Below are 26,823 nucleotides of genomic sequence, written 5' to 3'. Positions count from 1 at the left end.
TTGGAAGTAATGTTTATAAAATGTTGCATGCTAGGTATTTTAAGTTCACGTGATTGTAATCGTTCTTTATATTGTAAAACATCAACCTAAAAAATGGATCTTCTAAAGAGAACTTTAACAACTTGTTAACTTTGGTAAGAATTTTTTTAACCGACAATAATATGTTCCCTCGTAAAACGTATGAAGCTCAACTTTTTTTTTGCAATTCATTGGCATGAATTATAAGAAGATAGTTGTTTGTACTAAAGATTGCATTTTATTTTAAAATGTGTATGCATCATTAAATACGTGTCCTACATATATAAATTGGTATGTGTTATAAGAAAGAAAATAAGAAAAAACTTTATCCAAAGAGTTAGGTTATTTTTAATTTGGGGGACGTTTGTGATACACCAAAACAACACATTGTGTTTGCCGGGAGTCGAACCCGGGTCTATTGCTTGGAAGGCAATTATCCTAACCGTTGGACTACAAACGCTTACTCGGTTCATTAAAAATATTGACCGATGTATTATTAGTTTGTAAGTGGTAAATAATCTTCTCAATATTACATATGAGCTAAACAATTTACATATATTTTTCTCAAAATAAAGAAAAATCATATCACGTTTGTTTTCAAGAAATCATGTATCCCTCTCTTCAAAAATAAAACAATTAACCTCTATAATTCTTTTTTATATCATTCTTTGTCTCTGTTCCTCACTTTATTTATTTCTTTGTATTTGTTTTTTGTTGTTGGTGGGTATCATGTCTTATTTATGTATAAGAATACGAAGATGGATTGAGAGAATTCTTTAAGTTTGTTGTTGATCATGCATAGAAAAGCAGGTCCGTTGAAACTATTTGCTCTTTTTTTAGAGTGTTGTTATACAAATATTAGTGGATACACTATTCGCAAGAAAAAACAAGATCCAACAATAAAAAAAGATATATACATCTAATATTTTCTAAAAAAGATATGCATGAATTTGATCGTTTCAATAAGCTTGTGCATGTTGTTGAAAAGGAACTTTTGATTGTCCATAAAAATTTGAGAGGTTGGAAGTAATGTTTATAAAATGTTGCATGCTAGGTATTTTAAGTTCACGTGATTGTAATCGTTCTTTATATTGTAAAACATCAACCTAAAAAATGGATCTTCTAAAGAGAACTTTAACAACTTGTTAACTTTGGTAAGAAATTTTTTAACCGACAATAATATGTTCCCTCGTAAAACGTATGAAGCTCAACTTTTTTTTTGCAATTCATTGGCATGAATTATAAGAAGATAGTTGTTTGTACTAAAGATTGCATTTTATTTTAAAATGTGTATGCATCATTAAATACGTGTCCTACATATATAAATTGGTATGTGCTATAAGAAAGAAAATAAAAAAAACTTTATCCAAAGAGTTAGGTTATTTTTAATTTGGGGGACGTTTGTGATACACCAAAACAACACATTGTGTTTGCCGGGAGTCGAACCCGGGTCTATTGCTTGGAAGGCAATTATCCTAACCGTTGGACTACAAACGCTTACTCGTTTCATTAAAAATATTGACCGATGTATTATTAGTTTGTAAGTGGTAAATAATCTTCTCAATATTACATATGAGCTAAACAATTTACATATATTTTTCTCAAAATAAAGAAAAATCATATCACGTTTGTTTTCAAGAAATCATGTATCCCTCTCTTCAAAAATAAAACAATTAACCTCTATAATTCTTTTTTATATCATTCTTTGTCTCTGTTCCTCACTTTATTTATTTCTTTGTATTTGTTTTTTGTTGTTGGTGGGTATCATGTCTTATTTATGTATAAGAATACGAAGATGGATTGAGAGAATTCTTTAAGTTTGTTGTTGATCATGCATAGAAAAGCAGGTCCGTTGAAACTATTTGCTCTTTTTTTAGAGTGTTGTTATACAAATATTAGTGGATACACTATTCGCAAGAAAAAACTAGATCCAACAATAAAAAAAGATATATACATCTAATATTTTCTAAAAAAGATATGCATGAATTTGATCGTTTCAATAAGCTTGTGCATGTAGTTGAAAAGGAACTTTTGATTGTCCATAAAAATTTGAGAGGTTGGAAGTAATGTTTATAAAATGTTGCATGCTAGGTATTTTAAGTTCACGTGATTGTAATCGTTCTTTATATTGTAAAACATCAACCTAAAAAATGGATCTTCTAAAGAGAACTTTAACAACTTGTTAACTTTGGTAAGAAATTTTTTAACCGACAATAATATGTTCCCTCGTAAAACGTATGAAGCTCAACTTTTTTTTCGCAATTCATTGGCATGAATTATAAGAAGATAGTTGTTTGTACTAAAGATTACATTTTATTTTAAAATGTGTATGCATCATTAAATACGTGTCCTACATATATAAGTTGGTATGTGTTATAAGAAAGAAAATAAGAAAAAACTTTATCCAAAGAGTTAGGTTATTTTTTGATAATGTCAAGATTTATGAGCGTGTATCGGAATGCAGAAGGTGAAAACACTTAATGTTAAGGTTACTGATTGATTGCTTAAACAACATACATAATTTTCTAAATAGAATTATAATGATTACCAATATTTATGAAATAAGGTAATAAGTCATATGCCATGCATTGTCTTATCTTTTTTTGGAGGCAAGAGATAACTAAGGTGTCATCTTATTTTTCTTGGTAAGATTTTCTTCACAAAAATATAACATGGACTTTAGAATAAAAGCATGTGATTACTAAGCAATGCATGGATGTTAAAGCCTTTAAGTAATCTTGATTATAACTGGGAAAAGATTTTGGATTAGGAAGAATATTTTTCTAAATAAAATTATAATGATTACCAATATTTATGAAAGAAGGTAATAAGTCATATGTCTTGCATTGTCTTAAATTTTTTGGACGCAAGAGATAACTAAGGTGTCATCTTATTTTTCTTGGTAAGATTTTCTTCACAAAAATATAACATGGACTTTAGAATAAAAGTATGTGATTACTAAGCAATGAATTTGCGACCAGGTTTAATTTGGGGGACGTTTGTGACACACCAAAACAACAACATTGCGTTTGCCGGGAGTTGAACCCGGGTCTATTGCTTGGAAGGCAATTATCCTAACCGTTGGACTACAAACACTTACTCGGTTCATTAAAAATATTGACCGATGTATTATTAGTTTGTAAGTGGTAAATAATCTTCTCAATATTACATATGAGCTAAACAATTTACATATATTTTTCTCAAAATAAAGAAAAATCATATCACGGTTGTTTTCAAGAAATCATGTATCCCTCTCTTCAAAAATAAAACAATTAACCTCTATAATTCTTTTTTATATCATTCTTTGTCTCTGTTCCTCACTTTATTTATTTCTTTGTATTTGTTTTTTGTTGTTGGTGGGTATCATGTCTTATTTATGTATAAGAATACGAAGATGGATTGAGAGAATTCTTTAAGTTTGTTGTTGATCATGCATAGAAAAGCAGGTCCGTTGAAACTATTTGCTCTTTTTTTAGAGTGTTGTTATACAAATATTAGTGGATACACTATTCGCAAGAAAAAACTAGATCCAACAATAAAAAAAGATATATACATCTAATATTTTCTAAAAAAGATATGCATGAATTTGATCGTTTCAATAAGCTTGTGCATGTAGTTGAAAAGGAACTTTTGATTGTCCATAAAAATTTGAGAGGTTGGAAGTAATGTTTATAAAATGTTGCATGCTAGGTATTTTAAGTTCACGTGATTGTAATCGTTCTTTATATTGTAAAACATCAACCTAAAAAATGGATCTTCTAAAGAGAACTTTAACAACTTGTTAACTTTGGTAAGAATTTTTTTAACCGACAATAATATGTTCCCTCGTAAAACGTATGAAGCTCAACTTTTTTTTGCAATTCATTGGCATGAATTATAAGAAGATAGTTGTTTGTACTAAAGATTGCATTTTATTTTAAAATGTGTATGCATCATTAAATACGTGTCCTACATATATAAATTGGTATGTGTTATAAGAAAGAAAATAAGAAAAAACTTTATCCAAAGAGTTAGGTTATTTTTAATTTGGGGGACGTTTGTGATACACCAAACAACACATTGTGTTTGCCGGGAGTCGAACCCGGGTCTATTGCTTGGAAGGCAATTATCCTAACCGTTGGACTACAAACGCTTACTCGGTTCATTAAAAATATTGACCGATGTATTATTAGTTTGTAAGTGGTAAATAATCTTCTCAATATTACATATGAGCTAAACAATTTACATATATTTTTCTCAAAATAAAGAAAAATCATATCACGTTTGTTTTCAAGAAATCATGTATCCCTCTCTTCAAAAATAAAACAATTAACCTCTATAATTCTTTTTTATATCATTCTTTGTCTCTGTTCCTCACTTTATTTATTTCTTTGTATTTGTTTTTTGTTGTTGGTGGGTATCATGTCTTATTTATGTATAAGAATACGAAGATGGATTGAGAGAATTCTTTAAGTTTGTTGTTGATCATGCATAGAAAAGCAGGTCCGTTGAAACTATTTGCTCTTTTTTTAGAGTGTTGTTATACAAATATTAGTGGATACACTATTCGCAAGAAAAAACAAGATCCAACAATAAAAAAAGATATATACATCTAATATTTTCTAAAAAAGATATGCATGAATTTGATCGTTTCAATAAGCTTGTGCATGTTGTTGAAAAGGAACTTTTGATTGTCCATAAAATTTGAGAGGTTGGAAGTAATGTTTATAAAATGTTGCATGCTAGGTATTTTAAGTTCACGTGATTGTAATCGTTCTTTATATTGTAAAACATCAACCTAAAAAATGGATCTTCTAAAGAGAACTTTAACAACTTGTTAACTTTGGTAAGAAATTTTTTAACCGACAATAATATGTTCCTCGTAAAACGTATGAAGCTCAACTTTTTTTTTGCAATTCATTGGCATGAATTATAAGAAGATAGTTGTTTGTACTAAAGATTGCATTTTATTTTAAAATGTGTATGCATCATTAAATACGTGTCCTACATATATAAATTGGTATGTGCTATAAGAAAGAAAATAAAAAAAAACTTTATCCAAAGAGTTAGGTTATTTTTAATTTGGGGGACGTTTGTGATACACCAAAACAACACATTGTGTTTGCCGGGAGTCGAACCCGGGTCTATTGCTTGGAAGGCAATTATCCTAACCGTTGGACTACAAACGCTTACTCGTTCATTAAAAATATTGACCGATGTATTATTAGTTTGTAAGTGGTAAATAATCTTCTCAATATTACATATGAGCTAAACAATTTACATATATTTTTCTCAAAATAAAGAAAAATCATATCACGTTTGTTTTCAAGAAATCATGTATCCCTCTCTTCAAAAATAAAACAATTAACCTCTATAATTCTTTTTTATATCATTCTTTGTCTCTGTTCCTCACTTTATTTATTTCTTTGTATTTGTTTTTTGTTGTTGGTGGGTATCATGTCTTATTTATGTATAAGAATACGAAGATGGATGAGAGAATTCTTTAAGTTTGTTGTTGATCATGCATAGAAAAGCAGGTCCGTTGAAACTATTTGCTCTTTTTTTAGAGTGTTGTTATACAAATATTAGTGGATACACTATTCGCAAGAAAAAACTAGATCCAACAATAAAAAAAGATATATACATCTAATATTTTCTAAAAAAGATATGCATGAATTTGATCGTTTCAATAAGCTTGTGCATGTAGTTGAAAAGGAATTTTGATTGTCCATAAAAATTTGAGAGGTTGGAAGTAATGTTTATAAAATGTTGCATGCTAGGTATTTTAAGTTCACGTGATTGTAATCGTTCTTTATATTGTAAAACATCAACCTAAAAATGGATCTTCTAAAGAGAACTTTAACAACTTGTTAACTTTGGTAAGAAATTTTTAACCGACAATAATATGTTCCCTCGTAAAACGTATGAAGCTCAACTTTTTTTTCGCAATTCATTGGCATGAATTATAAGAAGATAGTTGTTTGTACTAAAGATTACATTTTATTTTAAAATGTGTATGCATCATTAAATACGTGTCCTACATATATAAGTTGGTATGTGTTATAAGAAAGAAAATAAGAAAAAACTTTATCCAAAGAGTTAGGTTATTTTTAATTTGGGGGACGTTTGTGACACACCAAAACTTGGAAGGCAATTATCCTAACCGTTGGACTACAAACACTTACTCGGTTCATTAAAAATATTGACGATGTATTATTAGTTTGTAAGTGGTAAATAATCTTCTCAATATTACATATGAGCTAAACAATTTACATATATTTTTTCAAAATAAAGAAAAATCATATCACGTTGTTTTCAAGAAATCATGTATCCCTCTCTTCAAAAATAAAACAATTAACCTCTATAATTCTTTTTTATATCATTCTTTGTCTCTGTTCCTCACTTTATTTATTCTTTGTATTTGTTTTTTGTTGTTGGTGGGTATCATGTCTTATTTATGTATAAGAATACGAAGATGGATTGAGAGAATTCTTTAAGTTTGTTGTTGATCATGCATAGAAAAGCAGGTCCGTTGAAACTATTTGCTCTTTTTTTAGAGTGTTGTTATACAAATATTAGTGGATACACTATTCGCAAGAAAAAACTAGATCCAACAATAAAAAAAGATATATACATCTAATATTTTCTAAAAAAGATATGCATGAATTTGATCGTTTCAATAAGCTTGTGCATGTAGTTGAAAAGGAACTTTTGATTGTCCATAAAAATTTGAGAGGTTGGAAGTAATGTTTATAAAATGTTGCATGCTAGGTATTTTAAGTTCACGTGATTGTAATCGTTCTTTATATTGTAAAACATCAACCTAAAAAATGGATCTTCTAAAGAGAACTTTAACAACTTGTTAACTTTGGTAAGAAATTTTTTAACCGACAATAATATGTTCCCTCGTAAAACGTATGAAGCTCAACTTTTTTTTTGCAATTCATTGGCATGAATTATAAGAAGATAGTTGTTTGTACTAAAGATTGCATTTTATTTTAAAATGTGTATGCATCATTAAATACGTGTCCTACATATATAAATTGGTATGTGCTATAAGAAAGAAAATAAAAAAAAACTTTATCCAAAGAGTTAGGTTATTTTTAATTTGGGGGACGTTTGTGATACACCAAAACAACACATTGTGTTTGCCGGGAGTCGAACCCGGGTCTATTGCTTGGAAGGCAATTATCCTAACCGTTGGACTACAAACGCTTACTCGGTTCATTAAAAATATTGACCGATGTATTATTAGTTTGTAAGTGGTAAATAATCTTCTCAATATTACATATGAGCTAAACAATTTACATATATTTTTCTCAAAATAAAGAAAAATCATATCACGTTTGTTTTCAAGAAATCATGTATCCCTCTCTTCAAAAATAAAACAATTAACCTCTATAATTCTTTTTTATATCATTCTTTGTCTCTGTTCCTCACTTTATTTATTTCTTTGTATTTGTTTTTTGTTGTTGGTGGGTATCATGTCTTATTTATGTATAAGAATACGAAGATGGATTGAGAGAATTCTTTAAGTTTGTTGTTGATCATGCATAGAAAAGCAGGTCCGTTGAAACTATTTGCTCTTTTTTTAGAGTGTTGTTATACAAATATTAGTGGATACACTATTCGCAAGAAAAAACTAGATCCAACAATAAAAAAGATATATACATCTAATATTTTCTAAAAAAGATATGCATGAATTTGATCGTTTCAATAAGCTTGTGCATGTTAGTTGAAAAGGAATTTTGATTGTCCATAAAAATTTGAGAGGTTGGAAGTAATGTTTATAAAATGTTGCATGCTAGGTATTTTAAGTTCACGTGATTGTAATCGTTCTTTATATTGTAAAACATCAACCTAAAAAATGGATCTTCTAAAGAGAACTTTAACAACTTGTTAACTTTGGTAAGAAATTTTTTAACCGACAATAATATGTTCCCTCGTAAAACGTATGAAGCTCAACTTTTTTTTCGCAATTCATTGGCATGAATTATAAGAAGATAGTTGTTTGTACTAAAGATTACATTTTATTTTAAAATGTGTATGCATCATTAAATACGTGTCCTACATATATAAGTTGGTATGTGTTATAAGAAAGAAAATAAGAAAAAACTTTATCCAAAGAGTTAGGTTATTTTTTGATAATGTCAAGATTTATGAGCGTGTATCAGAATGCAGAAGGTGAAAACACTTAATGTTAAGGTTACTGATTGATTGCTTAAACAACATACATAATTTTCTAAATAGAATTATAATGATTACCAATATTTATGAAATAAGGTAATAAGTCATATGCCATGCATTGTCTTATCTTTTTTGGAGGCAAGAGATAACTAAGGTGTCATCTTATTTTCTTGGTAAGATTTTCTTCACAAAAATATAACATGGACTTTAGAATAAAAGCATGTGATTACTAAGCAATGCATGGAGGTTAAAGCCTTTAAGTAATCTTGATTATAACTGGGAAAAGATTTTGGATTAGGAAGAATATTTTTCTAAATAGAATTATAATGATTACCAATATTTATGAAAGAAGGTAATAAGTCATATGTCTTGCATTGTCTTAACTTTTTTGGACGCAAGAGATAACTAAGGTGTCATCTTATTTTCTTGGTAAGATTTTCTTCACAAAAATATAACATGGACTTTAGAATAAAAGTATGTGATTACTATGCAATGAATTTGCGACCAGGTTTAATTTGGGGGACGTTTGTGACACACCAAAACAACAACATTGCGTTTGCCGGGAGTTGAACCCGGGTCTATTGCTTGGAAGGCAATTATCCTAACCGTTGGACTACAAACACTTACTCGGTTCATTAAAAATATTGACCGATGTATTATTAGTTTGTAAGTGGTAAATAATCTTCTCAATATTACATATGAGCTAAACCATTTACATATATTTTTCTCAAAATAAAGAAAAATCATATCACGGTTGTTTTCAAGAAATCATGTATCCCTCTCTTCAAAAATAAAACAATTAACCTCTATAATTCTTTTTTATATCATTCTTTGTCTCTGTTCCTCACTTTATTTATTTCTTTGTATTTGTTTTTTGTTGTTGGTGGGTATCATGTCTTATTTATGTATAAGAATACGAAGATGGATTGAGAGAATTCTTTAAGTTTGTTGTTGATCATGCATAGAAAAGCAGGTCCGTTGAAACTATTTGCTCTTTTTTTAGAGTGTTGTTATACAAATATTAGTGGATACACTATTCGCAAGAAAAAACTAGATCCAACAATAAAAAAAGATATATACATCTAATATTTTCTAAAAAAGATATGCATGAATTTGATCGTTTCAATAAGCTTGTGCATGTAGTTGAAAAGGAACTTTTGATTGTCCATAAAAATTTGAGAGGTTGGAAGTAATGTTTATAAAATGTTGCATGCTAGGTATTTTAAGTTCACGTGATTGTAATCGTTCTTTATATTGTAAAACATCAACCTAAAAAATGGATCTTCTAAAGAGAACTTTAACAACTTGTTAACTTTGGTAAGAAATTTTTTAACCGACAATAATATGTTCCCTCGTAAAACATATGAATCTCAACTTTTTTTTGCAATTCATTGGCATGAATTATAAGAAGATAGTTGTTTGTACTAAAGATTGCATTTTATTTTAAAATGTGTATGCATCATTAAATACGTGTCCTACATATATAAATTGGTATGTGTTATAAGAAAGAAAATAAGAAAAAACTTTATCCAAAGAGTTAGGTTATTTTTAATTTGGGGGACGTTTGTGATACACCAAAACAACACATTGCGTTTGCCGGGAGTCGAACCCGGGTCTATTGCTTGGAAGGCAATTATCCTAACCGTTGGACTACAAACGCTTACTCGGTTCATTAAAAATATTGACCGATGTATTATTAGTTTGTAAGTGGTAAATAATCTTCTCAATATTACATATGAGCTAAACAATTTACATATATTTTTCTCAAAATAAAGAAAAATCATATCACGTTTGTTTTCAAGAAATCATGTATCCCTCTCTTCAAAAATAAAACAATTAACCTCTATAATTCTTTTTTATATCATTCTTTGTCTCTGTTCCTCACTTTATTTATTTCTTTGTATTTGTTTTTTGTTGTTGGTGGGTATCATGTCTTATTTATGTATAAGAATACGAAGATGGATTGAGAGAATTCTTTAAGTTTGTTGTTGATCATGCATAGAAAAGCAGGTCCGTTGAAACTATTTGCTCTTTTTTTAGAGTGTTGTTATACAAATATTAGTGGATACACTATTCGCAAGAAAAAACAAGATCCAACAATAAAAAAAGATATATACATCTAATATTTTCTAAAAAAGATATGCATGAATTTGATCGTTTCAATAAGCTTGTGCATGTTGTTGAAAAGGAACTTTTGATTGTCCATAAAAATTTGAGAGGTTGGAAGTAATGTTTATAAAATGTTGCATGCTAGGTATTTTAAGTTCACGTGATTGTAATCGTTCTTTATATTGTAAAACATCAACCTAAAAAATGGATCTTCTAAAGAGAACTTTAACAACTTGTTAACTTTGGTAAGAAATTTTTTAACCGACAATAATATGTTCCCTCGTAAAACGTATGAAGCTCAACTTTTTTTTTGCAATTCATTGGCATGAATTATAAGAAGATAGTTGTTTGTACTAAAGATTGCATTTTATTTAAAATGTGTATGCATCATTAAATACGTGTCCTACATATATAAATTGGTATGTGCTATAAGAAAGAAAATAAAAAAAACTTTATCCAAAGAGTTAGGTTATTTTTAATTTGGGGGACGTTTGTGATACACCAAAACAACACATTGTGTTTGCCGGGAGTCGAACCCGGGTCTATTGCTTGGAAGGCAATTATCCTAACCGTTGGACTACAAACGCTTACTCGTTTCATTAAAAATATTGACCGATGTATTATTAGTTTGTAAGTGGTAAATAATCTTCTCAATATTACATATGAGCTAAACAATTTACATATATTTTTCTCAAAATAAAGAAAAATCATATCACGTTTGTTTTCAAGAAATCATGTATCCCTCTCTTCAAAAATAAAACAATTAACCTCTATAATTCTTTTTTATATCATTCTTTGTCTCTGTTCCTCACTTTATTTATTTCTTTGTATTTGTTTTTGTTGTTGGTGGGTATCATGTCTTATTTATGTATAAGAATACGAAGATGGATTGAGAGAATTCTTTAAGTTTGTTGTTGATCATGCATAGAAAAGCAGGTCCGTTGAAACTATTTGCTCTTTTTTTAGAGTGTTGTTATACAAATATTAGTGGATACACTATTCGCAAGAAAAAACTAGATCCAACAATAAAAAAAGATATATACATCTAATATTTTCTAAAAAAGATATGCATGAATTTGATCGTTTCAATAAGCTTGTGCATGTAGTTGAAAAGGAATTTTGATTGTCCATAAAAATTTGAGAGGTTGGAAGTAATGTTTATAAAATGTTGCATGCTAGGTATTTTAAGTTCACGTGATTGTAATCGTTCTTTATATTGTAAAACATCAACCTAAAAAATGGATCTTCTAAAGAGAACTTTAACAACTTGTTAACTTTGGTAAGAAATTTTTTAACCGACAATAATATGTTCCCTCGTAAAACGTATGAAGCTCAACTTTTTTTTCGCAATTCATTGGCATGAATTATAAGAAGATAGTTGTTTGTACTAAAGATTACATTTTATTTAAAATGTGTATGCATCATTAAATACGTGTCCTACATATATAAGTTGGTATGTGTTATAAGAAAGAAAATAAGAAAAAACTTTATCCAAAGAGTTAGGTTATTTTTTGATAATGTCAAGATTTATGAGCGTGTATCAGAATGCAGAAGGTGAAAACACTTAATGTTAAGGTTACTGATTGATTGCTTAAACAACATACATAATTTTCTAAATAGAATTATAATGATTACCAATATTTATGAAATAAGGTAATAAGTCATATGCCATGCATTGTCTTATCTTTTTTGGAGGCAAGAGATAACTAAGGTGTCATCTTATTTTTCTTGGTAAGATTTTCTTCACAAAAATATAACATGGACTTTAGAATAAAAGCATGTGATTACTAAGCAATGCATGGATGTTAAAGCCTTTAAGTAATCTTGATTATAACTGGGAAAAGATTTTGGATTAGGAAGAATATTTTTCTAAATAGAATTATAATGATTACCAATATTTATGAAAGAAGGTAATAAGTCATATGTCTTGCATTGTCTTAACTTTTTTGGACGCAAGAGATAACTAAGGTGTCATCTTATTTTTCTTGGTAAGATTTTCTTCACAAAAATATAACATGGACTTTAGAATAAAAGTATGTGATTACTAAGCAATGAATTTGCGACCAGGTTTAATTTGGGGGACGTTTGTGACACACCAAAACAACAACATTGCGTTTGCCGGGAGTTGAACCCGGGTCTATTGCTTGGAAGGCAATTATCCTAACCGTTGGACTACAAACACTTACTCGGTTCATTAAAAATATTGACCGATGTATTATTAGTTTGTAAGTGGTAAATAATCTTCTCAATATTACATATGAGCTAAACAATTTACATATATTTTTCTCAAAATAAAGAAAAATCATATCACGGTTGTTTTCAAGAAATCATGTATCCCTCTCTTCAAAAATAAAACAATTAACCTCTATAATTCTTTTTTATATCATTCTTTGTCTCTGTTCCTCACTTTATTTATTTCTTTGTATTTGTTTTTTGTTGTTGGTGGGTATCATGTCTTATTTATGTATAAGAATACGAAGATGGATTGAGAGAATTCTTTAAGTTTGTTGTTGATCATGCATAGAAAAGCAGGTCCGTTGAAACTATTTGCTCTTTTTTTAGAGTGTTGTTATACAAATATTAGTGGATACACTATTCGCAAGAAAAAACTAGATCCAACAATAAAAAAAGATATATACATCTAATATTTTCTAAAAAAGATATGCATGAATTTGATCGTTTCAATAAGCTTGTGCATGTTGTTGAAAAGGAACTTTTGATTGTCCATAAAAATTTGAGAGGTTGGAAGTAATGTTTATAAAATGTTGCATGCTAGGTATTTTAAGTTCACGTGATTGTAATCGTTCTTTATATTGTAAAACATCAACCTAAAAAATGGATCTTCTAAAGAGAACTTTAACAACTTGTTAACTTTGGTAAGAAATTTTTTAACCGACAATAATATGTTCCCTCGTAAAACGTATGAAGCTCAACTTTTTTTTTGCAATTCATTGGCATGAATTATAAGAAGATAGTTGTTTGTACTAAAGATTGCATTTTATTTTAAAATGTGTATGCATCATTAAATACGTGTCCTACATATATAAATTGGTATGTGCTATAAGAAAGAAAATAAAAAAAAAACTTTATCCAAAGAGTTAGGTTATTTTTAATTTGGGGGACGTTTGTGATACACCAAAACAACACATTGTGTTTGCCGGGAGTCGAACCCGGGTCTATTGCTTGGAAGGCAATTATCCTAACCGTTGGACTACAAACGCTTACTCAGTTCATTAAAAATATTGACCGATGTATTATTAGTTTGTAAGTGGTAAATAATCTTCTCAATATTACATATGAGCTAAACAATTTACATATATTTTTCTCAAAATAAAGAAAAATCATATCACGTTTGTTTTCAAGAAATCATGTATCCCTCTCTTCAAAAATAAAACAATTAACCTCTATAATTCTTTTTTATATCATTCTTTGTCTCTGTTCCTCACTTTATTTATTTCTTTGTATTTGTTTTTTGTTGTTGGTGGGTATCATGTCTTATTTATGTATAAGAATACGAAGATGGATTGAGAGAATTCTTTAAGTTTGTTGTTGATCATGCATAGAAAAGCAGGTCCGTTGAAACTATTTGCTCTTTTTTTAGAGTGTTGTTATACAAATATTAGTGGATACACTATTCGCAAGAAAAAACTAGATCCAACAATAAAAAAAGATATATACATCTAATATTTTCTAAAAAAGATATGCATGAATTTGATCGTTTCAATAAGCTTGTGCATGTAGTTGAAAAGGAATTTTGATTGTCCATAAAAATTTGAGAGGTTGGAAGTAATGTTTATAAAATGTTGCATGCTAGGTATTTTAAGTTCACGTGATTGTAATCGTTCTTTATATTGTAAAACATCAACCTAAAAAATGGATCTTCTAAAGAGAACTTTAACAACTTGTTAACTTTGGTAAGAAATTTTTTAACCGACAATAATATGTTCCCTCGTAAAACGTATGAAGCTCAACTTTTTTTTCGCAATTCATTGGCATGAATTATAAGAAGATAGTTGTTTGTACTAAAGATTACATTTTATTTTAAAATGTGTATGCATCATTAAATACGTGTCCTACATATATAAGTTGGTATGTGTTATAAGAAAGAAAATAAGAAAAAACTTTATCCAAAGAGTTAGGTTATTTTTTGATAATGTCAAGATTTATGAGCGTGTATCAGAATGCAGAAGGTGAAAACACTTAATGTGAAGGTTACTGATTGATTGCTTAAACAACATACATAATTTTCTAAATAGAATTATAATGATTACCAATATTTATGAAATAAGGTAATAAGTCATATGCCATGCATTGTCTTATCTTTTTTGGAGGCAAGAGATAACTAAGGTGTCATCTTATTTTTCTTGGTAAGATTTTCTTCACAAAAATATAACATGGACTTTAGAATAAAAGCATGTGATTACTAAGCAATGCATGGAGGTTAAAGCCTTTAAGTAATCTTGATTATAACTGGGAAAAGATTTTGGATTAGGAAGAATATTTTTCTAAATAGAATTATAATGATTACCAATATTTATGAAAGAAGGTAATAAGTCATATGTCTTGCATTGTCTTAACTTTTTTGGACGCAAGAGATAACTAAGGTGTCATCTTATTTTTCTTGGTAAGATTTTCTTCACAAAAATATAACATGGACTTTAGAATAAAAGTATGTGATTACTATGCAATGAATTTGCGACCAGGTTTAATTTGGGGGACGTTTGTGACACACCAAAACAACAACATTGCGTTTGCCGGGAGTTGAACCCGGGTCTATTGCTTGGAAGGCAATTATCCTAACCGTTGGACTACAAACACTTACTCGGTTCATTAAAAATATTGACCGATGTATTATTAGTTTGTAAGTGGTAAATAATCTTCTCAATATTACATATGAGCTAAACCATTTACATATATTTTTTTCAAAATAAAGAAAAATCATATCACGGTTGTTTTCAAGAAATCATGTATCCCTCTCTTCAAAAATAAAACAATTAACCTCTATAATTCTTTTTTATATCATTCTTTGTCTCTGTTCCTCACTTTATTTATTTCTTTGTATTTGTTTTTTGTTGTTGGTGGGTATCATGTCTTATTTATGTATAAGAATACGAAGATGGATTGAGAGAATTCTTTAAGTTTGTTGTTGATCATGCATAGAAAAGCAGGTCCGTTGAAACTATTTGCTCTTTTTTAGAGTGTTGTTATACAAATATTAGTGGATACACTATTCGCAAGAAAAAACTAGATCCAACAATAAAAAAAGATATATACATCTAATATTTTCTAAAAAAGATATGCATGAATTTGATCGTTTCAATAAGCTTGTGCATGTAGTTGAAAAGGAACTTTTGATTGTCCATAAAAATTTGAGAGGTTGGAAGTAATGTTTATAAAATGTTGCATGCTAGGTATTTTAAGTTCACGTGATTGTAATCGTTCTTTATATTGTAAAACATCAACCTAAAAAATGGATCTTCTAAAGAGAACTTTAACAACTTGTTAACTTTGGTAAGAAATTTTTTAACCGACAATAATATGTTCCCTCGTAAAACGTATGAATCTCAACTTTTTTTTTGCAATTCATTGGCATGAATTATAAGAAGATAGTTGTTTGTACTAAAGATTGCATTTTATTTTAAAATGTGTATGCATCATTAAATACGTGTCCTACATATATAAATTGGTATGTGTTATAAGAAAGAAAATAAGAAAAAACTTTATCCAAAGAGTTAGGTTATTTTTAATTTGGGGGACGTTTGTGATACACCAAAACAACACATTGCGTTTGCCGGGAGTCGAACCCGGGTCTATTGCTTGGAAGGCAATTATCCTAACCGTTGGACTACAAACGCTTACTCGGTTCATTAAAAATATTGACCGATGTATTATTAGTTTGTAAGTGGTAAATAATCTTCTCAATATTACATATGAGCTAAACAATTTACATATATTTTTCTCAAAATAAAGAAAAATCATATCACGTTTGTTTTCAAGAAATCATGTATCCCTCTCTTCAAAAATAAAACAATTAACCTCTATAATTCTTTTTTATATCATTCTTTGTCTCTGTTCCTCACTTTATTTATTTCTTTGTATTTGTTTTTTGTTGTTGGTGGGTATCATGTCTTATTTATGTATAAGAATACGAAGATGGATTGAGAGAATTCTTTAAGTTTGTTGTTGATCATGCATAGCAAAGCAGGTCCGTTGAAACTATTTGCTCTTTTTTTAGAGTGTTGTTATACAAATATTAGTGGATACACTATTCGCAAGAAAAAACTAGATCCAACAATAAAAAAAGATATATACATCTAATATTTTCTAAAAAAGATATGCATGAATTTGATCGTTTCAATAAGCTTGTGCATGTAGTTGAAAAGGAACTTTTGATTGTCCATAAAAATTTGAGAGGTTGGAAGTAATGTTTATAAAATGTTGCATGCTAGGTATTTTAAGTTCACGTGATTGTAATCGTTCTTTATATTGTAAAACATCAACCTAAAAAATGGATCTTCTAAAGAGAACTTTAACAACTTGTTAACTTTGGTAAGAAATTTTTTAACCGACAATAATATGTTCCCTCGTAAAACGTATGAATCTCAACTTTTTTTTTGCAATTCATTGGCATGAATTATAAGAAGATAGTTGTTTGTACTAAAGATTGCATTTTATTTTAAAATGTGTATGCATCATTAAATACGTGTCCTACATATATAAATTGGTATGTGTTATAAGAAAGAAAATAAGAAAAAACTTTATCCAAAGAGTTAGGTTATTTTTAATTTGGGGGACGTTTGTGATACACCAAAACAACACATTGTGTTTGCCGGGAGTCGAACCCGGGTCTATTGCTTGGAAGGCAATTATCCTAACCGTTGGACTACAAACGCTTACTCGGTTCATTAAAAATATTGACCGATGTATTATTAGTTTGTAAGTGGTAAATAATCTTCTCAATATTACATATGAGCTAAACAATTTACATATATTTTTCTCAAAATAAAGAAAAATCATATCACGTTTGTTTTCAAGAAATCATGTATCCCTCTCTTCAAAAATAAAACAATTAACCTCTATAATTCTTTTTTATATCATTCTTTGTCTCTGTTCCTCACTTTATTTATTTCTTTGTATTTGTTTTTTGTTGTTGGTGGGTATCATGTCTTATTTATGTATAAGAATACGAAGATGGATTGAGAGAATTCTTTAAGTTTGTTGTTGATCATGCATAGAAAAGCAGGTCCGTTGAAACTATTTGCTCTTTTTTAGAGTGTTGTTATACAAATATTAGTGGATACACTATTCGCAAGAAAAAACTAGATCCAACAATAAAAAAAGATATATACATCTAATATTTTCTAAAAAAGATATGCATGAATTTGATCGTTTCAATAAGCTTGTGCATGTAGTTGAAAAGGAACTTTTGATTGTCCATAAAAATTTGAGAGGTTGGAAGTAATGTTTATAAAATGTTGCATGCTAGGTATTTTAAGTTCACGTGATTGTAATCGTTCTTTATATTGTAAAACATCAACCTAAAAAATGGATCTTCTAAAGAGAACTTTAACAACTTGTTAACTTTGGTAAGAAATTTTTTAACCGACAATAATATGTTCCCTCGTAAAACGTATGAAGCTCAACTTTTTTTTTGCAATTCATTGGCATGAATTATAAGAAGATAGTTGTTTGTACTAAAGATTGCATTTTATTTTAAAATGTGTATGCATCATTAAATACGTGTCCTACATATATAAATTGGTATGTGCTATAAGAAAGAAAATAAAAAAAAACTTTATCCAAAGAGTTAGGTTATTTTTTGATAATGTCAAGATTTATGAGCGTGTATCAGAATGCAGAAGGTGAAAACACTTAATGTTAAGGTTACTGATTGATTGCTTAAACAACATACATAATTTTCTAAATAGAATTATAATGATTACCAATATTTATGAAATAAGGTAATAAGTCATATGCCATGCATTGTCTTATCTTTTTTGGAGGCAAGAGATAACTAAGGTGTCATCTTATTTTTCTTGGTAAGATTTTCTTCACAAAAATATAACATGGACTTTAGAATAAAAGCATGTGATTACTAAGCAATGCATGGATGTTAAAGCCTTTAAGTAATCTTGATTATAACTGGGAAAAGATTTTGGATTAGGAAGAATATTTTTCTAAATAGAATTATAATGATTACCAATATTTATGAAAGAAGGTAATAAGTCATATGTCTCGCATTGTCTTAACTTTTTTGGACGCAAGAGATAACTAAGGTGTCATCTTATTTTTCTTAGTAAGATACATGGACTTTAGAATAAAAGTATGTCATTACTAAGCAATGAATTTGCGACCAGGTTTAATTTGGGGGACGTTTGTGATACACCAAAATAACACATTGCGTTTGCCGGGAGTTGAACCCGGGTCTATTGCTTGGAAGGCAATTATCCTAACCGTTGGACTACAAACGCTTACTCGGTTCATTAAAAATATTGACCGATGTATTATTAGTTTGTAAGTGGTAAATAATCTTCTCAATATTACATATGAGCTAAACAATTTACATATATTTTCTCAAAATAAAGAAAAATCATATCACGTTTGTTTTCAAGAAATCATGTATCCCTCTCTTCAAAAATAAAACAATTAACCTTTATAATTCTTTTTTATATCATTCTTTGTCTCTGTTCCTCACTTTATTTATTTCTTTGTATTTGTTTTTTGTTGTTGGTGGGTATCATGTCTTATTTATGTATAAGAATACGAAGATGGATTGAGAGAATTCTTTAAGTTTGTTGTTGATCATGCATAGAAAAGCAGGTCCGTTGAAACTATTTGCTCTTTTTTTAGAGTGTTGTTATACAAATATTAGTGGATACACTATTCGCAAGAAAAAACTAGATCCAACAATAAAAAAAGATATATACATCTAATATTTTCTAAAAAAGATATGCATGAATTTGATCGTTTCAATAAGCTTGTGCATGTAGTTGAAAAGGAACTTTTGATTGTCCATAAAAATTTGAGAGGTTGGAAGTAATGTTTATAAAATGTTGCATGCTAGGTATTTTAAGTTCACTTGATTGTAATCGTTCTTTATATTGTAAAACATCAACCTAAAATGGATCTTCTAAAGAGAACTTTAACAACTTGTTAACTTTGGTAAGAAATTTTTTAACCGACAATAATATGTTCCCTCGTAAAACGTATGAAGCTCAACTTTTTTTTTGCAATTCATTGGCTTGAATTAGAAGAAGATAGTTGTTTGTACTAAAGATTGCATTTTATTTTAAAATGTGTATGCATCATTAAATACGTGTCCTACATATATAAATTGGTATGTGCTATAAGAAAGAAAATAAGAAAAAACTTTATCTAAAGAGTTAGGTTATATTTTGATAATGTCAAGATTTATGAGCGTGCATCAGAATGCAGAAGGTGAAAACACTTAATGTTAAGGTTACTGATTGATTGCTTAAACAACATACATAATTTTCTAAATAGAATTATAATGATTACCAATATTTATGAAATAAGGTAATAATCATATGTCATGCATTGTCTTATCTTTTTTGGAGGCAAGAGATAACTAAGGTGTCATCTTATTTTTCTTGGTAAGATTTTCTTCACAAAAATATAACATGGACTTTAGAATAAAAGCATGTGATTACTAAGCAATGCATGGATGTTAAAGCCTTTAAGTAATCTTGATTATAACTGGGAAAAGATTTTGGATTAGGAAGAATATTTTTCTAAATAGATTTATAATGATTACCAATATTTATGAAAGAAGGTAATAAGTCATATGTTTTGCATTGTCTTATCCTAACCGTTGGACTACAAACGCTTACTCGGTTCATTAAAAATATTGACCGATGTATTATTAGTTTGTAAGTGGTAAATAATCTTCTCAATATTACATATGAGCTAAACAATTTACATATATTTTTCTCAAAATAAAGAAGAATCATATCACGTTTGTTTTCAAGAAATCATGTATCCCTCTCTTCAAAAATAAAACAATTAACCTCTATAATTCTTTTTTATATCATTCTTTGTCTCTGTTCCTCACTTTATTTATTTCTTTGTATTTGGTTTTTGTTGTTGGTGGGTATCATGTCTTATTTATGTATAAGAATACGAAGATAGATTGAAAGAATTCTTTAAGTTTGTTGTTGATCATGCATAGAAAAGCAGGTCCGTTGAAACTATTTGCTCTTTTTTTAGAGTGTTGTTATACAAATATTAGTGGATACACTATTCGCAAGAAAAAACTAGATCCAACAATAAAAAAAGATATATACATCTAATATTTTCTAAAAAAGATATGCATGAATTTGATCGTTTCAATAAGCTTGTGCATGTAGTTGAAAAGGAACTTTTGATTGTCCATAAAAATTTGAGAGGTTGGAAGTAATGTTTATAAAATGTTGCATGCTAGGTATTTTAAGTTCACTTGATTGTAATCGTTCTTTATACTGTAAAACATCAACCTAAAATGGATCTTCTAAAGAGAACTTTAACAACTTGTTAACTTTGGTAAGAAAATTTTTAACCGACAATAATATGTTCCCTCGTAAAACGTATGAAGCTCAACTTTTTTTTTGCAATTCATTGGCATGAATTATAAGAAGATAGTTGTTTGTACTAAAGATTGCATTTTATTTTAAAATGTGTATGCATCATTAAATACGTGTCCTACATATATAAATTGGTATGTGCTATAAGAAAGAAAATAAGAAAAAACTTTATCCAAAGAGTTAGGTTATATTTTGATAATGTCAAGATTTATGAGCATGTATCAGAATGCAGAAGGTGAAAACACTTAATGTTAAGGTTACTGATTGATTGCTTAAACAACATACATAATTTTCTAAATAGAATGATAATGATTACCAATATTTATGAAAGAAGGTAATAAGTCATATGCCATGCATTGTCTTATCTTTTTTGGAGGCAAGAGATAACTAAGGTGTCATCTTATTTTTCTTGGTAAGATTTTCTTCACAAAAATATAACATGGACTTTAGAATAAAAGCATGTGATTACTAAGCAATGCATGGATGTTAAAGCCTTTAAGTAATCTTGATTATAACTGGGAAAAGATTTTGGATTAGGAAGAATATTTTTCTAAATAGAATTATAATGATTACCAATATTTATGAAAGAAGGTAATAAGTCATATGTCTCGCATTGTCTTAACTTTTTTGGACGCAAGAGATAACTAAGGTGTCATCTTATTTTTCTTAGTAAGATACATGGACTTTAGAATAAAAGTATGTCATTACTAAGCAATGAATTTGCGACCAGGTTTAATTTGGGGGACGTTTGTGATACACCAAAATAACACATTGCGTTTGTCGGGAGTTGAACCCGGGTCTATTGCTTGGAAGGCAATTATCCTAACCGTTGGACTACAAACGCTTACTCGGTTCATTAAAAATATTGACCGATGTATTATTAGTTTGTAAGTGGTAAATAATCTTCTCAATATTACATATGAGCTAAACAATTTACATATATTTTCTCAAAATAAAGAAAAATCATATCACGTTTGTTTTCAAGAAATCATGTATCCCTCTCTTCAAAAATAAAACAATTAACCTTTATAATTCTTTTTTATATCATTCTTTGTCTCTGTTCCTCACTTTATTTATTTCTTTGTATTTGTTTTTGTTGTTGGTGGGTATCATGTCTTATTTATGTATAAGAATACGAAGATGGATTGAGAGAATTCTTTAAGTTTGTTGTTGATCATGCATAGAAAAGCAGGTCCGTTGAAACTATTTGCTCTTTTTTTAGAGTGTTGTTATACAAATATTAGTGGATACACTATTCGCAAGAAAAAACTAGATCCAACAATAAAAAAAGATATATACATCTAATATTTTCTAAAAAAGATATGCATGAATTTGATCGTTTCAATAAGCTTGTGCATGTAGTTGAAAAGGAACTTTTGATTGTCCATAAAAATTTGAGAGGTTGGAAGTAATGTTTATAAAATGTTGCATGCTAGGTATTTTAAGTTCACTTGATTGTAATCGTTCTTTATATTGTAAAACATCAACCTAAAATGGATCTTCTAAAGAGAACTTTAACAACTTGTTAACTTTGGTAAGAAATTTTTTAACCGACAATAATATGTTCCCTCGTAAAACGTATGAAGCTCAAATTTTTTTTTGCAATTCATTGGCTTGAATTAGAAGAAGATAGTTGTTTGTACTAAAGATTGCATTTTATTTTAAAATGTGTATGCATCATTAAATACGTGTCCTACATATATAAATTGGTATGTGCTATAAGAAAGAAAATAAGAAAAAACTTTATCTAAAGAGTTAGGTTATATTTTGATAATGTCAAGATTTATGAGCGTGCATCAGAATGCAGAAGGTGAAAACACTTAATGTTAAGGTTACTGATTGATTGCTTAAACAACATACATAATTATCTAAATAGAATTATAATGATTACCAATATTTATGAAATAAGGTAATAATCATATGTCATGCATTGTCTTATCTTTTTTGGAGGCAAGAGATAACTAAGGTGTCATCTTATTTTTCTTGGTAAGATTTTCTTCACAAAAATATAACATGGACTTTAGAATAAAAGCATGTGATTACTAAGCAATGCATGGATGTTAAAGCCTTTAAGTAATCTTGATTATAACTGGGAAAAGATTTTGGATTAGGAAGAATATTTTTCTAAATAGATTTATAATGATTACCAATATTTATGAAAGAAGGTAATAAGTCATATGTTTTGCATTGTCTTATCCTAACCGTTGGACAACAAACGCTTACTCGGTTCATTAAAAATATTGACCGATGTATTATTAGTTTGTAAGTGGTAAATAATCTTCTCAATATTACATATGAGCTAAACAATTTACATATATTTTTCTCAAAATAAAGAAGAATCATATCACGTTTGTTTTCAAGAAATCATGTATCCCTCACTTCAAAAATAAAACAATTAACCTCTATAATTCTTTTTTATATCATTCTTTGTCTCTGTTCCTCACTTTATTTATTTCTTTGTATTTGGTTTTTGTTGTTGGTGGGTATCATGTCTTATTTATGTATAAGAATACGAAGATAGATTGAAAGAATTCTTTAAGTTTGTTGTTGATCATGCATAGAAAAGCAGGTCCGTTGAAACTATTTGCTCTTTTTTTAGAGTGTTGTTATACAAATATTAGTGGATACACTATTCGCAAGAAAAAACTAGATCCAACAATAAAAAAAGATATATACATCTAATATTTTCTAAAAAAGATATGCATGAATTTGATCGTTTCAATAAGCTTGTGCATGTAGTTGAAAAGGAACTTTTGATTGTCCATAAAAATTTGAGAGGTTGGAAGTAATGTTTATAAAATGTTGCATGCTAGGTATTTTAAGTTCACTTGATTGTAATCGTTCTTTATACTGTAAAACATCAACCTAAAATGGATCTTCTAAAGAGAACTTTAACAACTTGTTAACTTTGGTAAGAAAATTTTTAACCGACAATAATATGTTCCCTCGTAAAACGTATGAAGTTCAACTTTTTTTTTGCAATTCATTGGCATGAATTATAAGAAGATAGTTGTTTGTACTAAAGATTGCATTTTATTTTAAAATGTGTATGCATCATTAAATACGTGTCCTACATATATAAATTGGTATGTGCTATAAGAAAGAAAATAAGAAAAAACTTTATCCAAAGAGTTAGGTTATATTTTGATAATGTCAAGATTTATGAGCATGTATCAGAATGCAGAAGGTGAAAACACTTAATGTTAAGGTTACTGATTGATTGCTTAAACAACATACATAATTTTCTAAATAGAATGATAATGATTACCAATATTTATGAAAGAAGGTAATAAGTCATATGCCATGCATTGTCTTATCTTTTTTGGAGGCAAGAGATAACTAAGGTGTCATCTTATTTTTCTTGGTAAGATTTTCTTCACAAAAATATAACATGGACTTTAGAATAAAAGCATGTGATTACTAAGCAATGCATGGATGTTAAAGCCTTTAAGTAATCTTGATTATAACTGGGAAAAGATTTTGGATTAGAAGAATATTTTTCTAAATAGAATTATAATGATTACCAATATTTATGAAAGAAGAATATTTATGAAAGAAGGTAATAAGTCATATGCCTTGCATTGTCTTATCTTTTTTGGACTAACTAAGGTGTCATCTTATTTTTCTTGGTAAGATTTTCTTCACAAAAATATAACCTTGACTTTAGAATAAAAGTATGTGATTACTAAGCAATGAATTTGCGACCAGGTTTAATTTGGGGGACGTTTGTGATACACCAAAACAACACATTGCGTTTGGCGGGAGTCGAACCTAGGTCTATTGCTTGTAAGGCAAATATCCTAACCGTTGGACTACAAACACTTACTCGGTTAATTAAAAATATTGACCGATGTATTATTAGTTTGTAAGTGGTAAATAAGCTTCTCAATATTACATATGAGCTAAAAAATTTACATATATTTTTCCCAAAATAAAGAAGAATCATATCACGTTTGTTTTCAAGAAATCATGTATTCCTCTCTTCAAAAATAAAACAATTAACCTCTATAATTCTTTTTTATATCATTCTTTGTCTCTGTTCCTCACTTTATTTATTTCTTCTTATTTGGTTTTTGTTGTTGGTGGGTATCATGTCTTATTTATGTATAAGAATACGAAGATGGATTGAGAGAATTCTTTAAGTTTGTTGTTGATCATGCATAGAAAAGCAGGTCCGTTGAAACTATTTGCTCTTTTTTTAGAGTGTTGTTATACAAATATTAGTGGATACACTATTCGCAAGAAAAAACTAGATCCAACAATAAAAAAAGATATATACATCTAATATTTTCTAAAAAAGATATGCATGAATTTGATCGTTTCAATAAGCTTGTGCATGTAGTTGAAAAGGAACTTTTGATTGTCCATAAAAATTTGAGAGGTTGGAAGTAATGTTTATAAAATGTTGCATGCTAGGTATTTTAAGTTCACGTGATTGTAATCGTTCTTTATATTGTAAAACATCAACCTAAAAAATGGATCTTCTAAAGAGAACTTTAACAACTTGTTAACTTTGGTAAGAAATTTTTTAACCGACAATAATATGTTCCCTCGTAAAACGTATGAAGCTCAACTTTTTTTTTGCAATTCATTGGCATGAATTATAAGAAGATAGTTGTTTGTACTAAAGATTGCATTTTATTTTAAAATGTGTATGCATCATTAAATACGTGTCCTACATATATAAATTGGTATGTGCTATAAGAAAGAAAATAAGAAAAAACTTTATCCAAAGAGTTAGGTTATTTTTTGATAATGTCAAGATTTATGAGCGTGTATCAGAATGCAGAAGGTGAAAACACTTAATGTTAAGGTTACTGATTGATTGCTTAAACAACATACATAATTTTCAAAATAGAATTATAATGATTACCAATATTTATGAAATAAGGTAATAAGTCATATGCCATGCATTGTCTTATCTTTTTTGGAGGCAAGAGATAACTAAGGTGTCATCTTATTTTTCTTGGTAAGATTTTCTTCACAAAAATATAACATGAACTTTAGAATAAAAGCATGTGATTACTAAGCAATGCATGGATGTTAAAGCCTTTAAGTAATCTTGATTATAACTGGGAAAAGATTTTGGATTAGGAAGAATATTTTTCTAAATAGAATTATAATGATTACCAATATTTATGAAAGAAGGTAATAAGTCATATGTCTTGCATTGTCTTAACTTTTTTGGACGCAAGAGATAACTAAGGTGTCATCTTATTTTTCTTGGTAAGATTTTCTTCACAAAAATATAACATGGACTTTAGAATAAAAGTATGTGATTACTAAGCAATGAATTTGTGACCAGCAGGTTTAATTTGGGGGACGTTTGTGATACACCAAAACAACACATTGCGTTTGCCGGGAGTCAAACCCGGGTCTATTCCTCAAAATTCTGACAATTTATCCAGTAGAAATCCTTAACTTCTTAACGCTGTTAACACCGCAGAATCGCTTGGATGATACACTACTCTTCAATTCCATAATACCCAATCATAACTCCTACGAAACTTCAACTGGGCCATCTAGTTCTCCTTACTTCCTAACTCTTGGCTTGAGCCTACTCTCAAAGCACAAGTTCCACCCACACTTTGGAGTCCTCGTGGTCGCTCAACCATGATCCTACCTACCATGCACATAGCATTAGGTTGATCAGGCCCAATACTACATACAATGATATTAAGAATCATGTTGGCTAAACACACATATGAGGCAGGAATAGATTTACTTATGATGTTTCAAGGCTAGGTCGAGAATCGACCTGCTCTGATACCAACTGTAACAACCCGTATAATATATATCTAGAATAATATCATACAAGTGTTAAATTTTGGTACTGTCACAACATAAGTGCCTAATGGCATTAATATATATACATGTCCAAACTAAAAATATAAATGGAACATGTTATACAATAATGCCTAAACAATAAAAATCTAAGAACTATGTACAA

At 28.8% G+C, this 26,823-nt stretch overlaps 16 non-coding genes across 16 annotated transcripts; all 16 read right to left on the bottom strand.

Annotated features, from left to right (window-relative positions):
• Window positions 1-406: 406 nt before the first annotated feature.
• TRNAG-UCC (transfer RNA glycine (anticodon UCC)) lies at window positions 407-478 on the bottom strand. Its single transcript has one exon. It is a non-coding gene; the product is annotated as a tRNA-Gly (tRNA).
• A 965-nt stretch (window positions 479-1,443) lies between these two features.
• TRNAG-UCC (transfer RNA glycine (anticodon UCC)) lies at window positions 1,444-1,515 on the bottom strand. The gene has a single exon. It is a non-coding gene; the product is annotated as a tRNA-Gly (tRNA).
• A 1,527-nt stretch (window positions 1,516-3,042) lies between these two features.
• Window positions 3,043-3,114, bottom strand: TRNAG-UCC (transfer RNA glycine (anticodon UCC)). Its single transcript has one exon. It is a non-coding gene; the product is annotated as a tRNA-Gly (tRNA).
• Window positions 3,115-4,078: 964 nt separating this feature from the next.
• On the bottom strand, window positions 4,079-4,150 carry TRNAG-UCC (transfer RNA glycine (anticodon UCC)). Its single transcript has one exon. It is a non-coding gene; the product is annotated as a tRNA-Gly (tRNA).
• A 964-nt stretch (window positions 4,151-5,114) lies between these two features.
• TRNAG-UCC (transfer RNA glycine (anticodon UCC)) lies at window positions 5,115-5,186 on the bottom strand. Its single transcript has one exon. It is a non-coding gene; the product is annotated as a tRNA-Gly (tRNA).
• A 1,954-nt stretch (window positions 5,187-7,140) lies between these two features.
• TRNAG-UCC (transfer RNA glycine (anticodon UCC)) lies at window positions 7,141-7,212 on the bottom strand. Its single transcript has one exon. It is a non-coding gene; the product is annotated as a tRNA-Gly (tRNA).
• A 1,523-nt stretch (window positions 7,213-8,735) lies between these two features.
• TRNAG-UCC (transfer RNA glycine (anticodon UCC)) lies at window positions 8,736-8,807 on the bottom strand. The gene has a single exon. It is a non-coding gene; the product is annotated as a tRNA-Gly (tRNA).
• A 965-nt stretch (window positions 8,808-9,772) lies between these two features.
• TRNAG-UCC (transfer RNA glycine (anticodon UCC)) lies at window positions 9,773-9,844 on the bottom strand. The gene has a single exon. It is a non-coding gene; the product is annotated as a tRNA-Gly (tRNA).
• Window positions 9,845-10,808: 964 nt separating this feature from the next.
• TRNAG-UCC (transfer RNA glycine (anticodon UCC)) lies at window positions 10,809-10,880 on the bottom strand. Its single transcript has one exon. It is a non-coding gene; the product is annotated as a tRNA-Gly (tRNA).
• Window positions 10,881-12,403: 1,523 nt separating this feature from the next.
• TRNAG-UCC (transfer RNA glycine (anticodon UCC)) lies at window positions 12,404-12,475 on the bottom strand. The gene has a single exon. It is a non-coding gene; the product is annotated as a tRNA-Gly (tRNA).
• Window positions 12,476-13,442: 967 nt separating this feature from the next.
• Window positions 13,443-13,514, bottom strand: TRNAG-UCC (transfer RNA glycine (anticodon UCC)). Its single transcript has one exon. It is a non-coding gene; the product is annotated as a tRNA-Gly (tRNA).
• A 1,525-nt stretch (window positions 13,515-15,039) lies between these two features.
• On the bottom strand, window positions 15,040-15,111 carry TRNAG-UCC (transfer RNA glycine (anticodon UCC)). Its single transcript has one exon. It is a non-coding gene; the product is annotated as a tRNA-Gly (tRNA).
• Window positions 15,112-16,076: 965 nt separating this feature from the next.
• On the bottom strand, window positions 16,077-16,148 carry TRNAG-UCC (transfer RNA glycine (anticodon UCC)). Its single transcript has one exon. It is a non-coding gene; the product is annotated as a tRNA-Gly (tRNA).
• Window positions 16,149-17,114: 966 nt separating this feature from the next.
• On the bottom strand, window positions 17,115-17,186 carry TRNAG-UCC (transfer RNA glycine (anticodon UCC)). Its single transcript has one exon. It is a non-coding gene; the product is annotated as a tRNA-Gly (tRNA).
• Window positions 17,187-18,692: 1,506 nt separating this feature from the next.
• On the bottom strand, window positions 18,693-18,764 carry TRNAG-UCC (transfer RNA glycine (anticodon UCC)). Its single transcript has one exon. It is a non-coding gene; the product is annotated as a tRNA-Gly (tRNA).
• A 2,881-nt stretch (window positions 18,765-21,645) lies between these two features.
• On the bottom strand, window positions 21,646-21,717 carry TRNAG-UCC (transfer RNA glycine (anticodon UCC)). Its single transcript has one exon. It is a non-coding gene; the product is annotated as a tRNA-Gly (tRNA).
• Window positions 21,718-26,823: the final 5,106 nt, after the last annotated feature.

The sequence above is a fragment of the Lathyrus oleraceus genome, unplaced genomic scaffold (assembly GCF_024323335.1).
Source record: "Lathyrus oleraceus cultivar Zhongwan6 unplaced genomic scaffold, CAAS_Psat_ZW6_1.0 chrUn0138, whole genome shotgun sequence".
Classification (NCBI taxonomy): Eukaryota; Viridiplantae; Streptophyta; class Magnoliopsida; order Fabales; family Fabaceae; genus Lathyrus; species Lathyrus oleraceus.
The sequence above is the reverse complement of the archived record's forward strand: the minus strand, read 5'-3'. Positions and strand labels throughout refer to the sequence as shown.